Here is an 11,613-nt window from a genome sequence, read left to right as displayed (position 1 = left end):
AATATAATGAAGGAAAATCAACATTTGTTCATAACTTTTTGCAATGCAGGTGTTAATATCTTATGATTAGAAGATGAAATCGCCTGATCTGTGTCTGCATAGTGATTGATGGAAAGGAGTCAATCGCTGAGATGATTAGTCTGGATCTTGGGAGGAGTGTGATTGGAAATTTTCTGAAGATGGTATTTGAGAAAAAAGTATGTGTACATTTTTTCCCAAATAGTCAAAGATCATGAAGATATTATGTCTTATGTAAAAGCTTATCAAAAGTGACTTCAGCATAGGAGTAAAGGCTAATATGTTTGGCAAGGACAAACAAAGCTTATTTGGGTGACCTCTACTAAGAACAATAGTTAACAAGATCTAATATCCCCGAAATTTTGTACCAGTATAATGAACTTAAGATCGGTAAGGGTGGTGTTTGCTACTATATCCCTCTTTAACTTCTAAGTACTTGTGCAGTTAAGTATCTCTTTTGATCTCTGCTCTGCAGTTATTGATTTCTTAGCCTGCATAGTCTACATTCTTCATGGAGACATCACAACAATGGCCTAAAACCCAGTTGTTAATGATTTTCCCCTCTGAAAACATGTTGATGGGTCTACAATGTGTGCATCGCTCCCTTCAATCTCTACTTATAGCAACTGATCACTAATCTAAAGTCCCAGCCTTTCCCTCTGTTACATCAAGTATTTTTAATACTCCATTCTGTGCAATGGTTTAGTTTCAATTTATCTTGATGATCTGACTGGTCTGTGAAATACCAAATGGTTTTACCCTATTGTTAGCATTCGGGCTTGTGTAAAGGAGCTGGAGATATGAGATATCATGAATGTGTTGATAAAGCATTTGTGCATAAGGATATAGAAAATAAATGCAACCAAAATTTACAAACCTCTTACTTGAGTGCTATTTCTAGGATTCTAGTGGTTTGTAACATGAAAAAATATTTCAGAGTTAAAAAGTAAATTAGTAAGAGGAGTGGAACATGGTTTCGAAAACCAGGTCATAATTATTTTTATTTATTTTTATTTCTTATTTTGAAAGTGTGTGGAGGACTTAGAAACCTTGGGGCAGAAAACAAAACACACAAAGCAAAACAACAAAACAGGGAAAAGAGACGTAGGAAGATTTCTATTGTATTCAAGAGCTGTGCTGGCTATAATTGTTGTGCCGATGACAGCTATTAAGCAAAAGGAAAAAGAAAAAGAGAAAGGTGTATTCAGGGTAGTTCTTCAGCCAGCTAATCTTTCAAATCTTGAGAGTAAGGTATTATTTTGACTGGAAAAATAACTGAATAAAAATTCTGCAGTAACTGTGATTCAGACTTGGCCATGGTCTCTCTAGAACCAGGGACTGAACTTGGCAGTGCTATCCAACTGGTGTTACATTTAGAGGCATGGAAGTGACAGTATTCTACACAAAACAAACAAACACACATGAATTTTTCTTCTGACATTTCAAAGTTGTAGGTAGAATGTGGTGTGGCTTTCTATCATTGTATGAAGACCTGTAAACCCACGTGCCTGTGACATAGTATTTCACTGAGTTGTAAACATCAAACATGGGTTGCGGTAAAGAATTCAAAATGCTGAAGTTATTAGAACCGGGAGATATCTTCCAAAGAGAGCCCAACTGATAGAATGCAAAAATTCTAAGAAAAAAATGATGATTTTGAAAATTAAAATCGCAGGGATAGGGTCAACTAACTCTTTGAACCTCAAGTCACACATTGTGGTATCAAAAGCCAGAAGTTAACACTAAAATATTTCTAGGCTATAGATTTAATTTTATGGCTGCCAAACTTGCAGTTTCTTCAAGATTAGGATAATTAAGTAGTCCAGATTAAAATCAAGTTAATATTTTTATTATAACAATAGCAACTAATTATAAAAGTGGAATATAGCAGTTATTTTTATGATCATGGGGAAGTACATGTTATGGGTTTATGGTTAGACATTTTCCATAACATTCCATGAAACAGTGGAAACAATTTAAAATGAGTGAGTCACAAGATTATGGAGAAAGCACATGTCAAATAAACAAACAAACCACCACCACCACCAACAACAACAACAAAACAAGTTGACATTTAGCAAATGACATGATTATATAGTATCATAACACAATAAGGTACACTATATGAATAAATAAATTATAATATTATGTTTAACTAAGAAAAGGGGAATCAGGTGTTTCTTAATATGTGGATATAGAATATGGAGCAGAGAAATTAATGTTTTCTTTGCTTGGTTCTGTTCTTGATTTAGTTTAGTATTTCCGTATTATGACCACATTACCCACTTGAATGTTAATATAAATATTGTGTTATTGATTAGATGTAATGCAATTTGCTTTTTGAGCTTACAGATGGTTAAAATTGCTAAAATAACCTTGAGTTTCAGAAAAGTCAATAGGTATTTAATTTATAAACCATATTAAGACTGTGAATGTCTATGGGAATTTAGGAAATTTAACTAAGTGCATTGGGATTATGATATATCCTTGAGGTTCATGGAGCCAAAGGGTGGAATACCTACTTTAAATGTGAAATGCTTCCTGTAGGTGTTTGTATATTTGATTCCCAGCTGGTGGTTCCCTTGAGAAGGCTGAGAAAGTGAGACCTTATTGGTGAACTATGTTCCTGGGCTTTGAGAATATAAAGTCTCTTTTTAATTTCAGTATACTTTCTCTATTCAATGCTTGCATTTGAAAAAAGTAAATTGCCAGATTCTTACCCCTGCTGTTATTCCTGCCAATTGCTGTCATCTTATCCATCTGGAATCTTGAGTCAAAATAAACCAATTTTCTATGAGTTGTCTTGGTCATTGTATAGAATTATAGCAACAGAATGGCTGAATATAAGAAAATTTAAATTAATATTTATCAAATAATCAAAGACTTTTGTTGGAAAAACTAAAGTATAAATTGAAAGATTCAGTTATAAAATAGAGCTCTCAAATATACCAATTTGTTTCCTAATAATAATTTTGAACACTGTGAGAAAATTAGACTGTAAGTTAAGATAAATAAAATGTTTTTCATTAATAAAGTAAGACAGTGAATAAAGGCAAATTGGGCATTGGGTTTAGGGAATACAGTCAAAGTGTGAAAATATTCCTTAAACATAAAATTGAAGTAAAGGGAAAATTAAATGTATCACAATATTTTCACATATATAAAATTATCAGATAAAATTGAAAAAGCAGGGAATAGAAATGTGGTTCCAGAGATATAATTGTCTGGTGCTCAGCATGAGGGCTGAGTTTATATTCAGCTTCAAAATTATAATCCAGGTTATGACATATAAGCACAAAGTTATTATACAAGGTAATTTTAATGTTACATGAGTGACTAGAAGGCCTCCTGAGAACACCCTAACTCCTCTAGTGCTGTGGGATGGAATGATGACATTGAGCAGGTTGCAAAAAGTCTAGGTACCACTTTAAATCTGTAAGTCTGAGGAGCTTTAATTTCACGTGGGCATGCCATCAGGCAAATGGATGATTCTTAACTAGAGGCTGATTTAATCAAACTTGCTATAAAATATTAATTGTTAAATGTATGAAGGAGAATGAGTTATGGAAATACTAAATTCAGGGACCTTATAAAAAGATATTTGAAACATTATAGGTAAGAAATTATGACAACCCTTTACTGTGGCAATGGTAATGAGCTATGTAGAGAGGAGATAAATATTTAAGATACTGATTGAACTGGACTTAATGAGTCTAATTCATATATGTGTGTGTTTGTGTGTGTGTGTGTGTGTGTGTGTGTGTGTGTGTGTGTGTGACAGAATTTCCCAATGTCTCTTTCCCATGGATCATCCTATCTGCTGTGCCCAGTTATTTCAGTTTTTCAGATCATTATCATTTTACTGTTGTACCACACAGGGAAAACTATATTGAAATTCTCCGCCCCCCCTTCTTTGAGAGTGTTCCTCACACCAGTCAGAATATCTAAAATCAAAAACTTAGGTGATAGCACATGCTGTGAGGACATGGGGAATAAGAAACTCTCCTCCATTATTGGTCAGAGTGCAAACTGGCACAAACACTCTGGAAATTAGTCTGGTGGTTCCTCAGAAAATTGGACATACCTGAGGACCCAGCTATACTGCTATTGCAAATATATCTAAAAGTTGTCTACACATATAAGAAGAAAAAATGTTCCATTTTGTTCCTAGAAGCCTTATTTATAAAACCCAGAAGCTTCCAGGAGCCCAGATGTCATACAACAGGGGAATGGATACAAAAAATATCATGTATTTATATAACAGAGTACTATACCGCTATTAAAAACAATGTCTTTATGCATTTCTTAGGCAAATGGATGGAACTAGAAAATATTGTCCTGAGTGAGGTAACCCAGTCACAAAAGAACAGCATTGTATCTACTTACTGATAAGTGCATATTAGCCCAAGACCTTGAAATACCCAAGATACAATTCACAAACCACATGAATCTCAAGGAGGAGCACCAATGTGTGAGTGCTTCAGTTCTTTTTAGAAGAGGGACAAAATATTCACAAGAGGAGACAAAGTATGATGCAAAGTCTAGAGAAAAGGCCATCCAGAGAGTGCCTTACCTGAAAACCCATTCCATACACAGTCATTAAACCCAGACAATATTGCTGATGCTAAGAAGTCCATGCTGACCGGAGCCTGATATAGCTGTCTCCTAAGAACCTTTGCCAGAGCCTGACAAATACAAAGGTTGATGCTCACGACCATGCGGTGAACTGAAAACAGGTTCCTTAATGAAGTTCGAGAAAGGACTGATGGAGCTGAAGTCGTTTGCAACTCTGTAAGAACAATGAGGCAACCAACCAGATCTCCCAAGGACTAAACTAGACTCAAAGTATATACACGAAAGAACCCATATTTCCAACTGCATATGTAGCAAAGGATGGCCATATAGGGCATCAGTGGAGAAGAAGCTTCTCGTCATGTGAAGATTCCATACTCCATTGTAGAAGAATGTCAAGGTAAGGCAATGTGAGTGCATGACTAGTTGGGTTCGGGAGCATCTCAAATGAGGAAGAAAGGTGAGTATTAGATAGGGAAATCTGGAGAGAAAACCAGGAAAGGGGGTAACATTTAAAACGTAAACAAGAAAAATATCCAAGGAAAACTGTGGGGTGCTCCCTGTACATTCTCCATTACAAGATGGCACTGACATCCGGCTGGAGTTAGCAGTAAAACAAGTCATGTGCGCACACGCTGGGTGACTTTCCACTCCTTGAGCTGTGCCTCTCCCGTGGCCTGATGAGTTTCAACCAATCAGGGGGCTCCACGTCCAAGGCGAGGACTGAATCCTATATAAGGGGATGGGCTAGATAGTTCGTGGTCTTCGCTTCTACTTGATGTAAGCTTATGCTCTGCCTCTGGAGAACATTAAAGCTTTACCGCAGAAGAATCCTATTTTGTGTGCCGCGTCGTTCTTGCTCATGAGACGGTTGCGCGGGACAGAAAACAACATATATCACAAAGGTAATTTTAAAATTAAAATGTCATTAAAGTGGCAGTGCATTAAACACTGTAATAAGCACATAGTTCCTGCAAGAAACCTTCTAATTCCTAATTAAAAAAGAAAAAAAAATGTAAAGTTGCTGAAGAAAGAAATTGAACAAGATATCAGAAGATGAAAATATTTGCTATGCTCCTGTATTGGCAGGAAGAATATAATAAAATTGTCCATCTCACCAATGACAATCTACAGATTCAAAGAAATCCCTATCAAAATTCCAATTCAATTCTTTACAGAAAAATAACGGGCAATTGTTAAATTTATCTGTAATAAAATAAATCCCAGGATATAAGAAACCATTTTCTACAATAAAAGAACTTCTAGTAGAATCACCATTCCTTACCTCAAAGTATATGACAGGGCAATCATCATAAAAACCTCATGGTATTGTTACAGAGCCAAACAGGTAGAACAGTGGAATAACATGAAGATCCAGAAAAGAACCCAAACACTTTGATTTCTTGATTTTTGACAAATGATATAAAACCATCTGATATAAAAAAAAAAGGAAAAATAAAGACAGCATTTCTACAAATGCTGCTAGTTTAATTGCTGGTCTGCATATATAAGAATGCAAATTGACCCATACTTTTACAAAGTTCAAGTCTAAATGGATCAAGAATCTCCGCATAACACAAGGTAAAATCAAACTAGTAGAAAATAAAGTGGGAAAGAATCTTGAAAACATTAGCACGTGGGAAAATTTACTGAACAGAACACCAATGCCTTATGCTTTAAGATCAAGAATTGACAAATGGAACCTCATAAAATTGAAAATATTCTGTAAGGTGAAGCACATTCTTAATAGGATGAAAGGGAAAGAAACCCAATTGGGAAAGGGTCTTTACCTATCTTACATCTGATAGAGGACTAATATCCAATTTATACAAAGAACTCAAGAAGACAGACTCCAGAGAACAAAATAACCCTATTAAAAATGAGGTACGGAGTTAAACTGAGAATTGTCAACTGAGGAATCACTAATTGCTGAAAAGCTCTTAAATAAATGTTTATTATGCACATTCATCAGAAAAAAAAAGTAAATCAAAACAATCCTGAGATCTTACCAGCCAAAATGGCTAAGGTCAATAACTCAGATGAGAGCAGATGCTGGTGAGGATGTGGAGGAAAAGAAACACTCCTCCATTCTTGGTGGTATTGCAAGTGGGTACAACCATTCTGGAACTTATTCTGGCAGTTACTCAGAAAATTGGACATAGTACTACCACAGGACCCAGCTATACCTCTTCTGGGCATGTACGAAAATGATGCTCCACCATATAATAAGAACATGTGTTCCACTATGTTTATAACAGTCTTCTTTATAATAGCCAGAAGCTAGAATGCACTCAATAAAGAATAGATACAGAAAATGTGATGCATATACACAATGGAGTACCATTCAGCTATTAAAAAAATACCTTCATAAAATTCACAAGCAAATGGATGGAAATTGAAAATATCACCTGAGTGAGATAAGCCAGTCATTAAAGAACACACAAGGTATATCCTTACTGCTAAGTGGATATTAATCAAAAAGAAGCTCAGAATAGCCATAATACAACTTACAGACAGACTACGATTTGCAGAAACCAAATACAGGCACTATTGCTGATGCCAAGAAGTGTTTACTACCAGAAGCCTAATACAGCCCCCCCCCCAGAGGCTCTAACAGAGCTTAATCAATACACATGTGATGTGTGAAGCAGACTGAGCAATGTTGAAGTTATGGTAAGGAATGTAGGCGCTGATGGGGCTTGTTACCCCATAGGTAAAACATTAAACAGCCAGACTCCCAAAGCCTGCATGGACTAAACCACCAATCAATGTGTACAAATGTGAGGGGGAACCTGTGATTCTAGATAGACATGTAGCAGAGGATTACCTTACTGGACATCACTGAGAGAAGTGTGCCTTGGTACTGTTAAGGCTTGATTACACGGGGTAGTGGAATGCTAGGGTGCAGAGGCAGAAGTGGATTGGCAGGTCAGGAGAACCCTCATATGGGTAAGGGTGATGGGAGAAGAGATAGGGTCATGTAGATGAAAACTGGAAAGGGGGAATAACATAATACTTTAAATGTAAATAAATAAAATACCTAATAAAATTGAAAAATGTATGAGTGCTCTATATAAGGAAAGCTACAAATAGGGCTCTGTAAGCCATCATGTGTCATGGACTAATTGCACTCAAATGAAAAACAATAGCTTCAAAGAAACTTAAGATCAAGAAAAAACATTTCTTCAAGGATAATGGTGAGACCACTATATTTTAGCTATAGGTCATATATTGGAAATGGATGATTTATTGTAGGTGCAAGTATGAAATATAAAATGTTGACTACATTATCTATACAGAACTTCAAAACTAATGAGACACAAAGCAGATGATTTCTCTTCTGACAAAACCTTGCTAACTTTTGATATAAAAGTTACTCCTTTAACCTTATAATGAGCCTATGGAGCTAGCAACATGTAATGACTGTTTAGTTAGGTACTAGTCTTAATGGAAGCACATGCAAACATTTCTCCTATAATTCCATATCGACTTATGACTTGATTTCATGATTTGAACTATCTATGAATTGATGGGGGTAAAAAAGATGCTTGCACAACTATCTAATCAATCTTTTTCTTCCATCTAATCAATCTTGAAAGAGTATAAAACTAAGAATGACAATCAGGGATAGGTTTTATTTTTTCAATAATAAATGTTGGAGCTTCTTTTTCATCCAGGATGAATGAGAATTTTCTACATTAGTGCTTGATAAGTGGAGATTAAGTATGTTTGTCTTTATGTATGTATGAATGTATGTACATAAATATGTCAGTTTGTGCGTGTGTGTGTGTGTGTGTGTGTGTGTGTGTGACCACTTGTAGAGTTGACCAGACAAGTGATTGGGATCAGACATAATTTACATTTTATTCATCATTGTGTGTGTGTGCACATTGACTGTGTAAAGATGTCTGTCCTCTAATTTTCTGCTTCACTAAGTGTGGATGAGTTCTAAGCTTTTCACCTGGCAGAGCAAGAGGTAAGACCGCCCTAACAAGCTTTTGTTCATCTTAATATCCTGATGATAACAGGAAGAGTTTATTACCAGAAACCAACAGCTTTTGGCACTAGGATAGCAAAAAGATAAAACTTGCCTTTGACTGCTGACTTGGTACTGCAAATGATAACAAGGACAAATGCATTGACTAATTATCCTTACTACCCTCTATATTAAAAACTGTCTAACATCTACATTTGTGTTTGTGAATATGTTTTAGTTAAGGTTGCTTTCCTAGGATAAAGCTTGCTAGGGGAGGATGAGTGCTGCCAGCTGAGAAACGAAGGGGACATATGTTTAATACTAGAGAGCACACACGCTTCTGTACCCACATCACTAAAGGCAGACATTAGATATCCTATTTTCATTTTTTGAAAATATAATTCTCACTAATAAGTCCTCCTTACTTCATACTCCAACTCCTTCTGGGCCTCCTATATCTTCTCAAATTCATTACCTCTTTTTCTTTAATTATTACTGGTACATACAAACAAATACATATGAATACACACATATAAATCCAACATGCAATCTATTTAATGTTGCAATGTTGCTCGTGTGTGTGTGTGTGTGTGTGTGTGTGTGTGTGTGTGTGTGTGTTTGTGTGTGTGTGCACATGCATTTAGAGATGACTACTTAGGATTTGGTAGCCTATCAGACTCTTTGTGACTGGAAATGTTTGATAATTCCTTTTTTAGTAGCTGTTAATTGGTGCCTCTTCACAGTTTATCTTCATCTAGTGAAATGGTGAATCTGACTTCATTGGAGACTCAGTGGTATCATACAGTATTTTTCTGGAAGATGTGTTATGAGAGGATGGGTTGCTGAATCAGACCCATGAGAGGATGTTTTACAACATATACTTGGTATTGTTTTTTTTTTTTTTAGAAGCTGTCTGGTGCAAAGTTATGTGACGCTTTGGTGGAGCTGGTGCTTTAGAGGGCATTTGGTATTTAGGACAAGTATTAGTATAATCCAATGCAGTGGACAGCACTCTGGCATTGGTTCATTTTTCTGATCTTTACAGGGCTTATTTTACCCTGGTCTCTGATGATGATGTTATTGCACTTGTCTGTCTTGCTTTTTTTTTTTTTTTTTTTTTTTTTGCTGAACTTCACTTGTTATAGTTTCATAGAGAAGCACACCAATAAAATTCTGGTGGTGTTCTGGAAGATTCTTGCCTCTTCAGTAAACTTCTGCTGATTGGTGGAGCCCTGTTGAATACTGCTGCTGATGATGATTTGACTGGACTGAACTATTGACAACAAAAATGGTTATTGCCCCAAATGAAATACTTCTAAGCAGGCCTGCATTCCCTTTGTCATATTAGCCACCTTCATTTCTTATATTTGGTTTGTGGGCTACATGGGAGGATGAAGAATTTAATAACCTTTATTACAATAATTTAAAAAAAAATTAAAGACTACATAGAGTTTTCCAGCTGGCATGTCATGGTTCAAGACTTGTTTAGGCAAAAATAGTGCTGAGATTTTGTGACTGCATCTTAAGTGTTATATACTTAAAGAAACACACCATATTTTGGAACACATCCTACTGTAACAATTATCCATCTCTTTCTTGACCATCTCTGAAACATATGTGTAAGGGTTGTATTGTATATGTGGTTGGCTCATATCTCTATAGTCAGTTACTTTGCATTTTATTCCAGTTGTAATTTCTATAATTATCTCTGTTTTCTAGAAAAAGGTGGGTTTCTATTAAGATGCCTAAGATCTACACTTAACTGTGTGTATAAGGATGATTATTTACAATTCAGTTGAAAATTGTTACAGTGTTATGAAGTAGTAGTAGATGATTCTACTCTGGGCTTTATGATCTCAGAAACTATAGGCTAATGGTTCTTTTAATTGTTTCATTCACATTAACTAGGGAATGAAAACAAGCTAAATGTCCAGAAACATGCAAAAATTTTCATGTGAAAATTTTGAGCTATAAAATATTAGACTGAGTAAAATAACCCAGAATCAGTAAGACAAATGCTGCATCTTTCCTTAATTTTGTATCCCACCTCTTGAGAATAAGATTTGAGTAAAACCTAGAGTAGTGTTAACCCAAGAAAAATGAAAAGGAAAGAGATAATTAGGGTGTTCTAGAGGGGAGAATAGCATAATATAAGTTATATAAAGGGAGAAGTGTAAAATAATGAAGTGTTCCTGGAAGCACTTAGGGAAGGTAACAAAAAAAGAGAGGGAAGCTAGAGGACTAAAATATACTAAGACTATTTGATAAAGCCATATGAAAACATACTAGTTAAAATACTTAGAAATGTACATTTGCACATATGGTGTACTATTAATGTAGCTAAGCCACTTGGGATAATAATGCTTCCACAAATGCACAGACTATTTCACAACATTCTAGTGGCATGAATTAGAAGTCAATGTGGTTTACAAAAATATATATATAATCTATTTTTACTGCACCTATTTGCCTTCCAAAGTTTGAATGTTTGAAAGGACTTGGTAGCATTGAATGGAAATTTACCAGGAAGCCTCATCTTTGTGAACTAGCTCTCATGGTATCTAAATGTGTGCTATTCACACTCCCGAGGAAGAACAGCAACAAATACTTTTATGCAAAACTCCAACAAACCCCAACAATGTACAATAGAGCATGATAAGCCTACAATAGTACCTGTTATATATTAGATGCCTTGGGTATAGCCTCTAACCTAATAACTGAACTTGGAGTTAAGTAACAAGAGTGTATATTCACCTGATATTAGAAAGATAACCAGCTATTCACAGTTAGCACCTTTTCACATGGCTTTCATTAAGGTATTATTGAGTTTCAAAATACAGACAGCCTCTTTCTAAAATCCATTTGCTGCATTGACTTTGATAATCCAGTTTTAAAACTACCTAAGTTTTGCCCATAAATCAGTACACTTTCTGCCTTTGCCTATACTCTTGGCCAGTAGATTCTTATTGTTTACCTCCCTCAACAGCATTCACAGACAGTGAATAATAGAGCAATTTGTACATATTCAATATTTTTTTTTTGGTTTT

Source organism: Micromys minutus (assembly GCF_963924665.1).
Source record: "Micromys minutus genome assembly, chromosome: 8".
Taxonomy (NCBI): Eukaryota; Metazoa; Chordata; class Mammalia; order Rodentia; family Muridae; genus Micromys; species Micromys minutus.
Note: the sequence above shows the minus strand (reverse complement) of the source record.